Source organism: Falco biarmicus, chromosome 5, assembly GCF_023638135.1.
Source record: "Falco biarmicus isolate bFalBia1 chromosome 5, bFalBia1.pri, whole genome shotgun sequence".
Lineage (NCBI taxonomy): Eukaryota > Metazoa > Chordata > Aves > Falconiformes > Falconidae > Falco > Falco biarmicus.
In genome coordinates this window covers 6372680-6390726 of record NC_079292.1, presented here as the reverse complement: position 1 = coordinate 6390726, position 18047 = coordinate 6372680, and the positions used below count along the sequence as shown (strand labels likewise).

General features: G+C 38.2%; 1 long non-coding RNA gene across 1 annotated transcript; it reads right to left on the bottom strand.

Moving 5' to 3' along the window:
* Positions 1–12133: 12133 nt before the first annotated feature.
* On the bottom strand, positions 12134–14669 carry LOC130150248 (uncharacterized). The gene is made up of 3 exons (XR_008822168.1): positions 13944–14669; positions 12787–12912; positions 12134–12255 (listed from the first exon to the last, which is right to left on the bottom strand). It is a non-coding gene; the product is annotated as an uncharacterized LOC130150248 (long non-coding RNA).
* Between the last annotated feature and the right edge of the window lie 3378 nt (positions 14670–18047).

Genomic DNA, 18047 nt, shown 5'->3' with positions numbered 1-18047 from the left:
GTACTCATCTTTAGGCAATGCCTATATCTGATTGGTTGGACATGAGTAAGAAGTAGCTGTGTGAAAAGAGATCACACCAACATTTTGCCCAGCAGAGGCAATCAGGTGTTTCATGAAGGCATTCAGCTAAATCGTGTGAGATGTTACACAGACCTTCAGATGTAAGTATATGCGAAATACAGTATCTTTAGGAGCTTTGATCCCTTCATAATTAGCTACTAGTGATGTGGTGCCTGGGTCTAAAAGCTACATTTGCTCTTGCTTAATTTAACTTAGGGAACTGGCAAGTTGAATAGCCTTTGGCCAGACCTACCATTAACAGAGATAACTCATAATAGTTATTGTAATGATACATACGAGTTTTCTAGCAATATAATATAATTTGCCACGCTGTGCATGACAATAGAGTGGGATGATCAAGTTTAAAGTGTATTTGGAAAATTTATTAATATCTCAGTTCTTGAAATCTTTACTAGATTATGATTAATTTTGAGCAGAAAAATTAAAAAAAAATATCTTTTCTCATTAACCTAAGAAAGCCATGCTCTGAAGGAAGCAAATTGTTTCATTGCAGAGAAGCAATTTTCGTCTCAGTAATTTTTTTTCTGAACAACCTGTTCACGGGGAAGAGCCACTGTTGCATTTCTATAAGTGATCTTAGTTTCTGTGAATCTACACCTGAATAATGCCGATTTTACATTAGAAATTTGAATTGTGCATTGCAGTTTTCTTAAAACACTTGGATTCATGGAAACAAAGGTAATAAATTCTAAATTCATGGTTTAGTAAACGATACCAATTCTTTGTGATAGGATCTTATGCCTGCTGACCCTGTGATAGACATACATACTGGTAAAGCAAGAAGACATGGTTCTGGTACACTAGAAACAGATGTTTGTGGATATTGTAAGTAGCTAAGGTCAATAAAAAGATTTCCAAAGCAGACAGCTTGTCTCTGTTTAAACAGAATAGAAAAAAATATTTCTGAAAGAAACCAAGCAATGATGGTAACCTGATATTGCAAAGTTTTATTTATTATCATCAGCCAAAATTCTGTAGATTTGTTTTTGTGGGAACTAAAATCTAGCAAAGATCTTGAAGAAGAGGAACTCTTCAGTGAAATATTCTGCTTTTTCTGAGACTATGGGTGATATCAAATACTGAAATCGACATACAAAATAAAAATATATGGAATATAAATAGAAGCTCTTTTATTGCATGAGATAAATACTTTTTGAAATGCGTTCAGAAGGATGTATTATTCATGAACTGTAATCCACAAAAAAAGTTATCTAATTTTCTCAAGTAAATGTTGGTAAACTTATATATGTTGCATGTTATAGCTAAATAAAATGAAAAAGGTACTTTTGAACAATTAAAAAAAACACTTTCAAAGATTATTTTTACATCTCATATTGAGAGAATGGATGCTTTAGTTATCATGAATCCATACTTCCATGGGTCTGAAGAATCCATAAACTGGTAAATTGGTCTAAGGTAGTTTTATGGTGGATTTTAAATGTCACATTTTAACACATATCAATGTTATGCAATTTGGACTCTCCTGCAATGTGTCCCTGCATCATCGAAATCCTGAGACATTATTAGGAGATGCTGGAACTCTTTTCTAATCTATGTGCCTAAATTTATTTCTTAGGGAAACCAGAGGAAATTATGAGGATGAATGAGTAACATCTAGCCTTTGCCTCTACATTGTGTCCATGACTGTGTAGTTTGTACATGCTTCTCATGTCCCATGGTTCATATCTTCCAGGAAAAGATCCTTTCTTCCAGTTCCAAATCTCTTGCTTCCCTACCATGGCAATTTTTTTTTATTATTTTTATGTTGTTGAGGGTTTTTTTGTTTTGTAATTGGTGGTCATGATAGGTTCAAAACTGTTCACTGTATGAGATACTCTGGCAGGTGGTCCCCTACCATAAATTCCTCAAAATACCATGAATGCCAAATTAAAAAAAGGCAGATAATTAAAAGTATAGAAGGAAGAATCTTAATCTAAGAAAATTGAAAGTTATTCCATACAGACTGGGCTTTGTTTCCCTATACTGAAATCTTGCAGAACCCTAAAGAGATCTTTACAGTGTAGGTAGAAATACTTTTTCCTTCCTATCAGGCTCATCCAGAACTTTGTGTTCATGCTTAAAAGAATAACTGTTTTGATAGATGAAAATCAGCTTCTCTTAATTCTTCCTATTTTTCTTGCTTAAGCAAGCTTGAGCTGCTTACCTGGACAGAAGGAGGCACCTCAGTGTCTGTTCTCATTGTCCCAGGATCACCTCAGATAGCAAGTCCACCCAAAAACCTCTCCATGGTTTGGTGTTATGGTGCTGACAGTGCTCCAGACTGTGTTTCAAAACCTATTGTATTTTAATTAAAACTCCATCACAGGAAATATGTAAGCTTTCTTATTAGAAATAGCAATTAAATTAAAGAAGGAAAAGTTAGTGAGGGGTTGGGATGGGTGGGGGGAAGCGAGATCTTATAAACCACCTTGAATACTTCAGGAATCAGAAATCAAATAAAAAAGAATATACCATTGGAATCTTGGAATTTTTAATACAATTTTGTCATTCCTCAGAGCCATACTAATGACTTTTTGAACAGTTGGACTTGATAATAGTTCCCCTCTCTCTTCGGCATAGCTTTTACTGTCTGTACTGTACCCATCTTTTTTAGTTTGCAGCAATATGTCTGCATAAACCAAAAGTCTATTAACTTCCAGGATATCTGAGATTATCTTTATACCCATCTTGAAGCTTCAGTTGCTATGCAGAGTATTTGCACTACAGTTAAAGAGCTAGTAAGTGGTGTGGAAAAAAATAAGAAATTGGTATACTTCCGTTAGTATCTTATAAGCTTAATGTTCTGGCTTGTGTTAAGGCCATGGATGAATACTGGGAGTCTCACTAAAAGGATTATCTGTAGATAGCGGCATCTGATTTATAGAAGTAAGCTTTAGACACTAACCTCTTACAGTGTTAGTATGTAGCTTGTCAGCTGAAGAAATGTTCCCTTTTGAGGAGATCAAGTAATTGGAAGCAGTGAGAAAACACATGAGAGACTTCATATGTTTAGATCAAAATGAAACATGAAGAAAATAGAAAGTGGTTATGTTGTGCATCAACTCTGAGTGATAATGACTAAGAGCAGGATACCATTTCTTTTGCTCATACCAACTCCTTTCTCTTTCAGTAAAGAAATGGTTCATTCTTGAAATCCAGATTTTCATTTTGGTTTTGGACAATCTTTATGACAACAGTAGTACAGTACAAAGGTATAGGAAAAAAAAAAATGTTTGGAAATTGTAATAAAAACTCTTTCACATTGGTGCAGGAATGTAGTGATAAGGAAATACCAAAACATAGGGTTCTGTTTGGATTTCTCCCCATTACCTTGAAGTAAAATTAGTCAACTTGATATCCTGTGTCCTGAAGGTTTAGAACATGATCAGGTAAATCAGAAAAATAATGCTATTTATGAATGTGTACACTGTATGCTATACTTTAACTTGTATCTGTAAATGAATGAAATAAGGCATCATATAACAATAACAATCTAAAATCTGTCCATAATTTTGAAACCAGCTAAATCCTGGATTAGTATCACAAATCAAACACTTAGATAACAGGAAAGTTTTTAGGAATCTGTAAAGTCAAATATTTTGAAATAAATGAAACCTAGAATGTCCAGGCTTTCAATAGTTGGACTGTTACTTAAATATTAAAAGAAATTGACCCGCTGCAGAATATTTTGGAAATGTTTGCAGTCATATAATTCTGTTCTTTAGTATAATATAGAAAAATAGAATGGCTTGATCTGCTATAACAGACAGATCCTATAAATTGAAAAAAAAATATTACATTACTTGTAGATTTGTGCTTAAACTTTAAAAGAGACTTTTCCTTTGGCCGTCTGCTCCAGATGTGCAGAGTGAAGAGGGCAGCACGAAAGGAAGCTTGTGCCCTTGCTTACCTCTATCTACTCAGTGTACTTCTAGTCCCATGGCCAACACATGCATATTCAGAGCATGATGGACTTCCTGCGTATGTGCTGGCCATATATGCACAAATATAAATATAATAAAAATAAAAATATAAAAGATCTACTGCAACCCAGAATATTCAAACTGCATGCTGCAAGGTGCATGGGCCTATAAACGAATCTAAGATTTCACCTGATGCTCCACACAGGTGGAATGGAATGAGTCCATCCTCTGAATGGACTCAATACTGGCTCACATTCCAATACTTCTCTCATAGTGTGGTTCTAATTATCTCCAGTGTCTCACCGATTAAGACAAATTATGAGGTAAGGAGACTGAGGGTTTTTTCCTCCTGTTTTCTGATCTGCTTGAGGGTAGAAAGCTCTGCAAAGGGACCTGATTGATAGGCCAGGGCCAGTTGTATGAGGTTCAACAAGGCTCAGTGCCGGGTCCTGCGCTTGGGTCACAACAACCCAACGCAGCGCTACAGGCTTGGGGCAGAGTGGCTGGAAAGCTGCCTGGCCAAAAAAAACAAGACCTGGAGGCGTTGGCTGACAACTGGCTGAACATGAGCAAGCAGTGGGCCCAGGTGGCCAAGGCGGCCAACAGCATTCAGGCTTCTATCTCAAACAGCATGGCCAGCAGGACTAGAAGTGATTGTCCCCCTGTAACTGGCACTGGGGAGGCCACATCTTGACTATTCTGTGCACTTTTGGGCCCCTCACTATAAGAAAGACATTGAGGTGCTGGAGCATGTCCAGAGAAGGGCAACAAAGCTGGTGAAGGGTCTAGAGCACAAGTCTTATGAGAAATGGATGAGGGAACTAGGGATGTTTAGTCTGGAGAAAAGGAAACTTGAGGGGGGATTTTATTGCTCTCTATAACTCGCTGACAGGAGGCTGTAGCAAGATGAGTGTTGGTCTCTTCCCCCAAGTAACAAGCAATAGAACAGGAGGCAATGGCCTCAAGCTGTACCAGGGGAAGTTCAGATTGGATATTAGGAAAAATATCTTCACTTAAAGGTTGTCAGGCATTGGAACAGGCTGCCTAGGGAAGTCACTATCCCCAGAGGTATTTAAAAGACATGTAGATGTGGCTCTTAGGAACATGGTTTAGTGGTGGACTTAGTGTCAGTTTTACAGTTGGACTTGACAATCTTAAAGGTATTTTCCAACCTAAATGATTCCATGATTCTAATTGCTAGTAATTATTCTGAGGCCAGATACGTGTGAAAATTCTGTGCAGAATTCATAGTAAGGCCTGTTGTAATGAGACGGCAATTATACATTATGGGATGCAATCCATGTATCTCTGCTGGTCTTTAGAAGAGCAGTAGCCTGCATATGTAGTAATGTGGCACCCTCCATGAAACATGGAGCTGGGCAAGTTGGGGTTCTGTTCTGAGCGAGGTGAATACAAGCCAGAAGTAATACTTCGAGGCTTGAACTATGCTCATACTGCTACTATGATCTGACAACAAAGTTTTAGGAAAAAAATGGATCTGGCAATGCCTGTAGACTCAGGGAAGGGGAAAATTCCTCTGAGATTTTTCTCTATATTTTTGTATCTCCTATTAAAATCTTTCCTACTTCTAATATGTTTTTTTTTTTTTTTTCACTTGTTGCAATTAACTCTGTCATTCCTTTTCACTTACTCTCTCCCTGTTTCCCAACTTCCCCAACATATCTGTCATGGTTTAACCCTGGCTGGCAACCAAGCACCACACAGCTGCTTGCTCACTCCCCCCTCACCCAGAGTGATTAGGAGGAGAATCAGAAAGGAATGTAAAACTCAAGGGTTGAGACAAGAACAATTTAACAGGTAAAGCAAGAGCCACACGCAGAAGCAAAGCAAAACAAGGAACTCATTCACCGCCTCCCATGGGCAGGCAGGTGCTCAGCCATCTCCAGGCCAGCAGGGCTCCATCACACATAAGGGTTACTCAGGAAAACAAATGCCATAAACGCCAAATGTCCCCCCCTTCCTTCTTCCCCCCATTTATATACTCAACCTGACACCATATGGCATGGAACACCTCTTTGCCTAGTTTGGGTCACCTGTCCTGGCTGTGTCCCCTCCCAATCTCCCATGGCCCTCCAGCCCGCTCGCTGGAAGGGTCCAAGGAACCAAAACGTCCTTGATTTAGTACAAATATCACCCAGCAACAACTAAAAACATCAGTGCATTATCAACATTTTTCTCACATCAGACCCAAACCACAGCACTGTACTAACTACTAAGAAGAAAATTAGCTCAATTCCAGCTGAAGCCAGGACAGTATCCTGTCCTAGTTCCTGAAGGCACCTGAAGAGAAAAACAGTGGGATTTTCAATATCTGGGGAAAAAAATTAATATATGTATATATATTACTCTGATTGCTTATTCTTGGTGTTGCCTTTTATAAGACTTATAGGATTTAACCTTCTCTAGGACTTATATATGCACATATTTATGCTTATACATGAATACAAGAATATCCCGTTCATAAACACGCATTTAGAATGCTCTATAAGGTCACAAAACTGTAAGAAACAAAAATCTCATGAAATAAAATATGTGTAAATTGTTCTTATTTTCTTCTTGCTGTAGTGTTGTGGTTGGTTTTTTTTTTTAGTATATTTTTCATTTGCTTGCAGCTTCCTGTATTTTTGCAAATATTTGTTTACTCTTGTAAGTGTTGTCTTCATGTAACTTTGAGAATAATTTCTTAGGAATGCTTACTGGTTCTCATTATCAATACCCACACAAGTTATATTGAAGATTGCTCTTTCCCCTTTTGTTCCATTTCATTTTGCATGCAAGGCTTTATACAACTCCAATACAACAGCACGTGTTATCACATATTCATCTTCCAAAACTGATGATGCCTTTTGCACTTTCCCCGAGTTGCCTTCACATAAAAGCTACAGACAGAGCTACATATCACATAGTGAATTCAGACAACACAACCCAGTAGTTCCAACCATTTCTGTTGGACATATAGTCCCTGTGAAATCAAACCTCCAAACTGTGCCAGATTTCTACGCTTTCTGATTTCTGTCAGTGCAAATCCTTGAAACTCTATTACTGCCAAACTGCATTAGCCATATCTTACTTTCTTGTTAATAAAGATGCTCAAAACATCTGCACAATAAGAATAATTGTAAATTGGATCCATATTTCTGAGAAAAAAGTTGTTTTATGTCACAGCACAAACAAACTAGTAGGCTGTAACAAGGCTTTTACCACCCCATACCAGGTTAACTTCAGTAAGTAGCTCCCACGCCTTGCCCTGGCACAGCCATCAATCCCCCACAAGGTTTCAACAGTTCATCTACTGTCTGTGCCATTTATTCATACTCTTCAGGCCAACCCACCCTGCTTCTTGCCTCTTCTCCATCTAGAGCATGCACACTCTCTCTTCTGCCTCTCCCAGGTCTCTCTTCATCAGCTGCCCCTCTTCCATACCCCTTAGAGCTATTTAACCACTTAGCAGAAACCAGCCACAGCTGCACCTTAACCACATCAGCCAACCCACCGCCCCTGAAGCCAGCCCACAGCTGTATATTGTTAATTAACCCAGCTTCATTCCTCTACAGTTTTATAGAAAGGATTACATTTATTTCAGTTTTACAATTCTTAGAGGTCCTACCCCCTCAGAATTCATCAAAAGAAAATGCAAGGGTGATGCTTAAGCCAACTACTAATTTCTTTCTAATGAATTCACATATTTTATGTGTGGGCTAAGATAAATACCCTGTGTATATGTATGCAATAGATCAATTCACTCTTAGATTCATAAGTGCATGCTTTTATAAGTGTAGGCTTAAAAAATTTTTCACTCTGTGCTTGACACCAACTACTAGTGGAATGTGTTGCGTGTTCTTGGAGATTTTTGGTCTTGTCAAAGAATATGTAGAATATGTTTGGGGGGGGGTTGTATTATTTTGGGAGTTATTTTCTAGACCACAAGTTAAAAATGACAGAAGACAGCACTTCTATACGCTCCTTGAAACATTTTACTGAGTTTATAGTCCAGCCTTTTGTTCATTCACTGCAGAGATGTACATTGGTGAATCAGGGAATCAGTGTTTAATAGCATGAATAAGATTCCTAGAATTTGACCCTCTATGTATGTACATGGTTCATGTTGACGGTAATGGATGACAGATATTTAACATGTCAAAGAAGGTACTCAAGTTGAGCTGTAAGAGAATTCTAGTAGATAGTAATTTAAACTCTCTTGAAATTCTCCAAAAATATACTCCTCACTGTAAAGGTAAGCATTTTTCTTTCAACAAATAAGAAACACTGAAAATTTTATACAAAACTGGAAAGTTAATTTGTCCCTTAAGACCAGATGTGACCTTCATTATTGATCCGTGATAAACTCCTTCTCAAATTAAAAGTATTTTAAAATGTTTAAACATCTTTACATTTCTCTTTCTCTGCTGCCATCACTTTACTTAGAAACCGGTCTTGTGGCTCTGAAAATCAGTAAGATCAACATGGTGTCTTGGAAAACCAACAGAGCAGCCAGAGACACAGCTAGCTTAAATGTCATTTATATGCATGAACATCAAAAAGGAACAAATCAACTCCTTTGTCCATAAGTATTAGACCAATATCACTGCCCTAAGAAACAATTTGGCCTTATAAGGTGGTTGTAATCAGACACAATCCCCAGCCCTCTCTGCTCCAAGCGTTGATACAGCCAGACACTATTACCAATTCCGGTACTTGTTCCAGCACTGTAAACTTGCTTGGACATCAGGAAAAAAGAATGTGTGAGAATGGAAAGCAAAATGCACTGTGCTGTATGTCTGAGGCCCTCTTAATATGGTCTTGATTGGAGTCTGGCGCCTATTGTGCAAGGTGCTTAACAAATGGTAGGAGACAGTCCTTGTATTAGTTCAGAGGCGTACAAGCAACCCATTGGCCTACACATGACACTTGACAATTTCACCCCTTTTTTTTCCAAAGAATTTTCTTAATGAAATGAGCCATTAAGAGCAGTGCATGAATCTGAACTGTATATAGCACACCACCTAACACTGCATTTTAGAGAATGAGAAATGTGAACATGTTCAGGCATCTGTGAACAGAAATTGCAAGTTGTGGAAAATAAACCCCTTTGTCCTAAAGAGCTTTCAAGCAATAATTCACTCTTACAGAAAGGTCTTTCCTAAGGTCATGCTACCTTTATTTCATAATCCCAGAACACAGCAAGGAAGTGAATATGGACACGACCTCTTTCAACTCCTGTTCATTAGAGCAGATGATACAAACAACACAGGCCTTTCATTGCAAGGCATGTGAACAAACTGAAATCATGACACGATCTAGCCAACAAGAGAAATCTATTGAAATTGAATACTCTAACATGTTTCTCCACTTAAATGATAATGCACATTATAGTTCTTTTAGTTTAGTAATCTATTTCTGCCTAGCTCCATTATTTCTGTGAGACTAATGCTATTCCACAATGAATAGCATCAGAAGCAGGCCATGGAGCTGTAGGGAAGCCAAAATCTTCCTTTCTGTTTATATATAAACAGGACTGAGTCAGTCCATGCTTCAAAAAAGCAAAGAGTGTTTATAGGCAGACAACCAAGGTAACCGAAGGAGATTTAGGCTACAGCTAACTAAGGTGATCTCAAGACAGCTAGATCCTGTATTGTATTCAGGCACACTTTGTGTTAATTCAGTGTCTGTTTTCCATGCATGGTAAACCACTAAATGTCTTGCAGACTGCTGCATTAGATTCCATGCACTGTGAATAGGGTCAACAATTCAATAATTTGACTTTTTAGCTGGTGTGTGTCAATCTTTCACTGTAAATCACTGAAATAAGAGAGAAAGTGGCTGAAGGGCAGACCAAAACCAGAAAGCACATAAGATTCTTTTCAGTTTATTTCTGAAAAGTGGTGATAGAAATGTGAAACACTTTAGCTAAACTGAGGAAGTGATCTCTCTTTTGTATGAAACAGTGGATTTCTTACCTGTTAGAAGTACTGTTAGGGTAAAACATTGGGGACATATTCATTTCCACAGTGTAAAATTATACAAGATTCCTGAATACAGAAAGCGTGCCAGAGCAGAGTTCGCACTGGCACAGGGCAGATATCACCTCTTTTTTTTTTATTCTTGGAAAAAAGCACGAAAGAAACTGATCCTGTGCATCACGCAGTGATTCTCAACGACTTCTCACACTCTGTGAGATAACATGCAATTTGGTGGTTTACCCTAGCTGCATGAAGGAGTGTGGTACTGAGTGCTGTGGTTTTAGCACCAGTCTCAGCTAGCACAGTCACTCAATGCCAGGAGAAGGTAGTAGATCACTCACCGTAGTGTTGCTTTGGGCTAAACCTTAGAAGGTCTCTCTGAGAGACTTATCAGGGCCACACTGTATTTTTAATCTCAGTGTGGGGTAGGGTCTGCTAGTCTGGCCATTTCTCAACCCTGTGTTATCACACTGCCTGGATGGGATGGGATGGGATGGGATGGGATGGGATAGGATAGGATAGGATAGGATAGGATAGGATAGGATAGGATAGGATAGGATAGCATAGGATAGCATAGGATAGCATAGGATAGCATAGGATAGCATAGGATAGCATAGGATAGGATAGCATAGGATAGCATAGGATAGCATAGGATAGGATGACGGTTTGCTCTCCTTCAGCTTGAACACTGCCTAAAGAGACTAAAGACCTGGCAGGTCTTCATATATCTTTTAAGTATTTGCTATCTTTTCTATATACAGTTTTTGAAATATGGTGCATGAAATTCTGGAAGGTGTGGTGTGGTGGCTTACCTTGGCTGGATGCCCACCAAGCTCCTCTGTCCTTCCCTCCTCAGCAGAACAGGACAGGGAAGAAAATAAGATCAAAGAAAAAAGAAAAACCAAACAGTGAACCCAGACAAATGCAGTTTAATGAAGCAATAGCAAAAGCCACATGAGTGAAGCAAAGGAAAACAAAAGATTTTATTCTCTACTTCCAATCAGCAGGCAATGTTGGGCCACTTCCCAGGAAGTAGGTCTTCAGTACATGTAGCAGTTGCTCCAGAAGGCAAATGTTGTAAATAACGAATGCCCCCCCTTCCTTCTCTTTTCTCTTAGCTTTTATGTCTGAGCAGACATCATATGGTATGGAATATCCCCCTGGTCACTTCGGCACTTTGGGTCATCTGTCCTGGCTATGTCCTCTCCCAAGATCTTGCCCACCCCCAGCCTACTGGTGAGAGGTGGGGAATGTTGCAGAGAGAGCCTGGGTGCTGTGCGAGCCCTGCTCAGCAGCAGCCAAACCCCTGGTGTGTTATCCCCACCTTTCCAGCTACCGATGCAAGCACAGCGCTGTGGGGTCTGCTGTGGGGCTCAGCCAGACCCCATACATGTGCCCTAGGAAGAAGATTCACTTTTCATTTGAAGAGAGGCATCATTAGAACTCAGCCTAACACAACTTTCAGTATAGGGGTATTTTTTCCTTTTTGTAAAGTAAATAATTGCTAATGGCAGACACAGCTATATTACTGGCTGTTAGATAGGTTTGTGGGGGTTTGTGTTTGATTTGGTTTTTTTTAGTGGGTTTGTTTGGTTTTTTTTTCATCTACAGACAGATTTTTAGGCTTTGCACTGTTTACAGAACATCTGAAAAATGAAAAGACAAACTACATGAAAGGTGATGCTGTTACTGTCCTCTGTTTACCTGGTGAGTAGGATTTGGGGGCAGATGATACATTTTAGAAAGCACTGAAGTAGCCAGCTGAAATATTCTGATGTACAGGAACTTACTTTGTAATACAGAGGAAAGAAAGTCTGGAGAAGGATTCAGATACTTAAACACAGGCATCTAGTGTGTTTTTAGTACCTAAGAGGATCCTCCTTGGCCCCAAACCATGTAAATAAGCTCTAGTTTTGTGTAATATATGTCAGCCCCATGCAGCTGTCTAGGACACCCTAGAGAGTCTCAAATGACCTAGTTACCCTCGTTTAGGCACTTTCTACTCATTAGGCAGACTCACCACTGACTGTAAGGATGGAGAACATGCTTACTTTCTCCTTGTAATCTGATCTTTCTTTATGCAGCCATTTCATCTTTTGTTTAACAAAAAGTACTTCCTCTGGGCCAAGGAAAATGTTTGAGCCAAGGTTTAAGTCAAGGAGAATGCTTTATTCCAGAAAACTTCATGGAGAAATCCCCAAAATTTTACTAACTGCAAGACATCTCTGCGACTTCTGCTTCTCCATCTGTTCTATAGCATATCTGGTGGTCTGTTTTACATGTGCAAAATGGATAATCAGGGTTTTTTTGCATTAGTCTGAGCAATTAATTACCCCTTTATGTACAGATTTCATGCATCCATAATGTAGATGACAGGTTATAATGTAAGTATTTCATTAATTACTCGTATTCAATCAGCTGCATGCTTCAATCACAATTCTGTGAATAGGAAGCTACACACAGTGTCTGTCCCACACTCTCAGATTTTAGGAGTAGCAGTCTTTTACCACTCTCTGCCTCCAAGGAATATCACAAATGTCTGGAAAATAAACCCCAAAATACTAATTCATTTTATTGTATTTATTTTTTGTTATTTTACTCATATTTATGTACAGATTGTTAAAGAAAATATTGGAGGTCAACTATATCAATGGCTTGCCTTTCTTAAAAAAAAGTTCTGTTTTAAAGTGTGAGTAGAATGTGCGTGTCTAAATGCTCCAATAATGGTGCTTAAGGCAGGAAAACTGGTTTTACTTTTCACTAATTTTTCCTTAAATATTTTAGGTTTATGTAATACTTACTCATAGCAAAGATGTACTTGCAATGATGGACGTAGCTGTTCTTTAAAGCAGACAGAGGATGTTTTTCAGGCTAGATGTCCCTTAAATCAAGAAACTGCTGAATTTCTAAAGAAGTTTCACCTTATTCTAAATATAAAAATTATTTAAATGAGTAGAAAATTACCCACCCAACACAAATGCACAGTCATTATTTTCTAATTGCTGCAATAATGTTGCACATGCTTACTGGCAACATAGCTGTTAAATTGATTAAAGGATTACTTTCACTGCACCACCAAGAACAGTGGTAAAGGTGCTCTGAGACATATGTAAGCAATGTCACAGCATCACAGGGTATTATACCAATGAAATGGAAAAAGTGCTGGATTATACCAGCAAGTAGCTGTGTTGAGAAACTAGTGTAAAGTTGAAGGTTTTCATCATGTGTGGAGTTTAGCCCATGTTCCAGTGAGAGATCGCTGAACTGTATAAAATGCCCTTCACCAAGTAGGTGGATAACTAATGATGGAGCAGCCAGCAACTGACTGTTAGATTGGCAATTCTTTAATTGTCAATCTAGCAATTTTTCAGTTTATAGCAAATTGGTAGGTCCTGTTAACAAGGCAGAGGAACCGGAATTTCTTGCCTCTGAGAAGAAATCCAATTGGCAAAATTAGAGATAGCTCACATGTTTGAAATGTCTTCTTACAATCAGTGTGGAAACAAGATAAAGGAGTTCCTCAGCAATGGATGGAATTCTGTAATAAACCCTTTGTTACATATGCACCCATATTGTGGCAAATAAATGTCAGTGAACTAATTACTTTGTATAAAAATTAAAAATGGTCAAATTTATCTGTTTAGTGTTTCCAGTTGGACAACAGGAAGAGGTAAATATCTATGCCTAAATTTGTACTGAACTCCCTTAATCTGCATTTGTTCTTATCCACACGCTTCTACATCTGTAAAGCTGCTGCTAGACACAGAAAAGAAAAGGGAGACTTATTTTCCTTGATAGAGATTTAACAGCATGGACAAATGTGGGTGATCAATTTAGGGTTAAGTACTGGAATAAAATGCATTTTTTTCTCACAAATTGACAGAGATGCAGGATTATTATACTTAATATAGGTGAACTATACTTAATAAGATCTGATCAGAGGGAGTTTTAATCTTACCTCAGACTTGAGTCATAAAGTATTGAGATGAAACTGCAAGAGAATATAAGAAGTCCACTTTGGTTTTTATCCATCTGGTCTTCACTGGCACATTCTACACACTTCTATAAAACCATTTCATTGCTGGTGTTCCAAACTTTAAGAGCAGAGCTGCATGGATTTAACTGGGGAGGACCTGTCACCACCCAGTAATCACCAAAGCTGCAGTTCCAAAAAGGTATGTGAGGGTGACAAGTCTACAGAGATGATATTGTGGTGGAAGTTAAAGAAGAAATGGACAAACACAGATTCAGGTCCCCAGTTTCACTATTGGGTTGAACTGAATTTGGACTACTGTGTCACCAAAAAGACTGTTTACTCCCCCAGTTCATCCTTGGCGATAATTCCCCATGAGACATTTTTTCCTTTGACACACTGAGGAGTTGTTGGAGTCTGTGGTGGACTAGATTAGCTTGCTAATATTGCTGAAAATTAACACATCAAAACATGAGTAAGTTTTATGCTGGATGCATGAGCAGATTCTACTCAGCATGGAGAGCAGGGACCCATGGCTATGGTTAAATGGTAGGAATTGCTATCTTAGCTTAATCCAGTCATGAAAACTTCTCTGCTGCAGATGGGGATCAGGATGCTGAGAAGGAGTGTGACGATTACATTTATAATTTTGCTTGGGGCACTCACCACCAGAACAGAAAGGAACCTAAACCTCTCAATTTCTTTCTAACTATAAAAACACCCCCCCCCCCCCAAAAAAAAAAAAAAAAACCAAAACCCAAAAGACAAACCCCAAAGAAAAACCCCAACCACTTTACAAAAGTAAGTTGTATTTATTTATATACTTATTTTTCCCCATGAGGGAACCCTAAACCTGGAAACCACATGAGTTCACTAGGTAAGAAGTTTTTACACTGCTGTGTGTCTGAAGACCGTATAGCAATGTCAGACAATAAGGTAGCATCAGTAAGAAAGGTGCTCTAGATGTCAGAAGGCACCTGAATAGCTGGGGTGTGATGTTGTGTGAAGATCAATAAAGAAGCAAAAGAACAAAGAGGCAAGGTTTTTTTTCCCCCCCATTTTCTTCCAGCCACATCACTTCTCCTAATTCTTCTGAAAGCCTTGTGTTCTGGAGCTGCATGAGCTTTCAACAGTAAATTTTGAGAGAATATAGGAGAAGAATATAGGAGAGAGATGTTTTTTTGTTGCTGTATCATCACAACTTAATTATATGTTGTCTGTCTTTTTAATAAAACATAATTTACTTTATATAATAAAAGAGATTGCATTGCCTGAGCCGAGTTGATGCCAAGATAAGATACTTGGTCTTTCCTCTCTTCAGAGGCATAGACCAGCTCTGTATTGTAATGGTAAGAGAAACTGTTATTAAAACTAAGTCTTTTTTATGTTTAATAATGCATAACAAATTATTATTTGTTTTGTATGGAGTTTTTTTGAAGTTACACAAAAACTTTTCTCAGACTTGAAAACTTGAAAAAAAGTCTTAGAAATGGACTTTGTTAGAATCCTCTAGGCAGTATCTAGCTAGTTATTGATGATGTTCTGACTCTCTAGTTGTTGAGTCTCAATGTGAATCTGGAAGCGATGCAGCTGTTGGTGGAGGTGAGTGTCCAACTTACCTTATTTTTTATGGTAACCAGCTTGTGTTGAAGTTGGTACTTGACAGATTTCTGCTGTGGAGAGTAAGATTCAGATGCATGCTTGCATCAGGGAATGTGTTTCTTGTAAAATAACCACAGCCTTATAAAACATCCAATTAAACAGGAAAATACTTTTTGTTTGTAAAATCAGGACATTTAGTCACAAAAGACTGTAGTTGCAGTAACATATTGCAAAAGTTAAGCCAATTTCTGAAAAGAAATTTTTATTACTTTAAAATAAATAGTCCTACTCTTGCCATAGTGTAGCTTTATAGGACCTAACTTTTCAGAACAAATCTTGATAGATAACATGAAATAAACACGTATTGGACATAATTTGATGATTTCCTAGGAACTAATGAATTTGACCTGATTACTGAGGACTGTCCATCTGTAAGTTACTAGATCTCTGACAGCACTTACATACAACATACACTTTTAGTGTAAAGTCCAGTCAAAAGAAAAGGTTTTATATTAACAGGGGAATTCTTTATGAAAAGGGCTAAAAATGTCAAGACCTCATAATCATGAAGAAAGAGAAGAAGCTTTGATGCAAACTCATCTGTATCAGGAACAAAGAGAAGGAATCAATTGGATATGAGAAAGCAATTTGCTGATAAGAGAAAGAAAGGGAAATAACAGTGGAGATAAATGAGAAAATAATGTGTGGAATTGAAATGGAAATAAATGATACAACAGAAAAAATAATCAGGTTGTTTTTAGCAGTATTATGGACCCCTTCATTGCAATCCTGGTAAATGGTATTAGACAGCAAAATTACTAAAAATGAACCTAAAAAGGCAGCATTATTCAACAGCTGCATCTTTAATTTAGAAAAAAGCAAGCATAATATATATTTCTTAGCAGGGCACTAGATGCACTAGACTATAAATGATGAATATTAAACAACAGTTTTGGTGATGAATATATTTTTATGAATAGAACTACGTAATATGTCCCTATGAATTTTGGATGATCTGAATGAGGACAGCTTTTAGCCTGTTGATAGTTTTTGACATATTTTAACAGTGTTTGAGAAGTACTAAAGAAACAAGAAAGTGTAAATATTATGGCAATACTTAAAAGGGCAAGTACACTCCATAGGTATAGGTGGAAGGCTGGCACCAACGCAGAGCACTACTATTAACAGCCTCTTAAGGAAATCCAGTTTTGATAGAATTATTTTAAAACTCAGCCAAAGAGAACACTTTACAGCCCAACCTTATTCTAAAGACACAGAAGAAGTATGTGGGACTTTTTTGGTTTCCTAGTGATTTGCATGTTCGTTCCAGCTACAGAAGATCTGATCCCTTCAGTCTTCTTTGAAGGCATTTAAATTCATATCCCACTTCCAGGAAGTGTGCTGAATTTTTGTTATCCCATGGCTTCATAGAAAATGCAAACATAGGCTTGGGGCCGAAATTCAGCCGAGTGTCCCCAGTATTAAGCTAGAGCACTGTTATCCGTCTTGCATATTCTTGACCTAATAATTCTTTAATTGTTGCAGAATGACATTACTACTTCAACATGATGTCAGAGTATTTGTATCAAGTTTAAAGGCTGCTGGTAAACCACAGGTCAGATCAAATGAAGGTATGATTCCTTCTGGCTTTAAAGATACTTTACCTCTTAAATCTGGGTACCGTTAGTGAGGCAAAACTTATCTCAAGTTTAGAATCATAGAATCATTTAGGCTGGAAAAGACCTTTGAGATTACCAAGTCCAACCGTTAACCCAAGACTGCTAAATCCATCACTAAACCATGTCCCTAAGCATGGCATCTACGCATTTTTTTAAACAGCTCCAGGGACAGTGATTCCACCACCTCCCTGGGCAGCCTGTTCCAGTGCTTGGCAACTCTTTCAGTGAAGAAATGTTTCCAATTTATTGAATCAAAACCTCCCCTGGTGTAACTTGAGGCAATTCCCTCTTGTCCTGTTGCTTGTTACCTGGGAGAAGAGACCTACCCCCACCTGTCTACAACCTCCTTCACCAACCTTACACAGGTATTGATAGAACAGGTGATAAGGCTAATCACTGCTGTCCCATAGAAGAGGCTCATCAAGACAAAGAAGGCCATTTCCTGAAAATATGCTCTAGCGTATCTCAAAGAAGAGCACTACCAATGAAAGATTCAGTCCAACTCTGCATTAACACCACCAAGTCACACAGATCTGCCCATATCAAAGTAGGACAGAGATTCATAAGATTAAGGTATCATATATTTCAGAAGGTAGCTGATCAACACTATCCTTTTACTCTCTCCACCATATGCTGAAATCTGATTAACAGAACTAAAGAAATACTCAGGCTACTAAGTGTCTAGATAAGCAATAAGATTTTGTATTGTTTTCAGGCAAGTGTGAGTCCTGGGTTGTGGTGAGGGGCTTTAACTCTCAGATGTGAGGAGACAGAGTGGGAACTGAAAATCCAGTTTTGTTCATTTGCA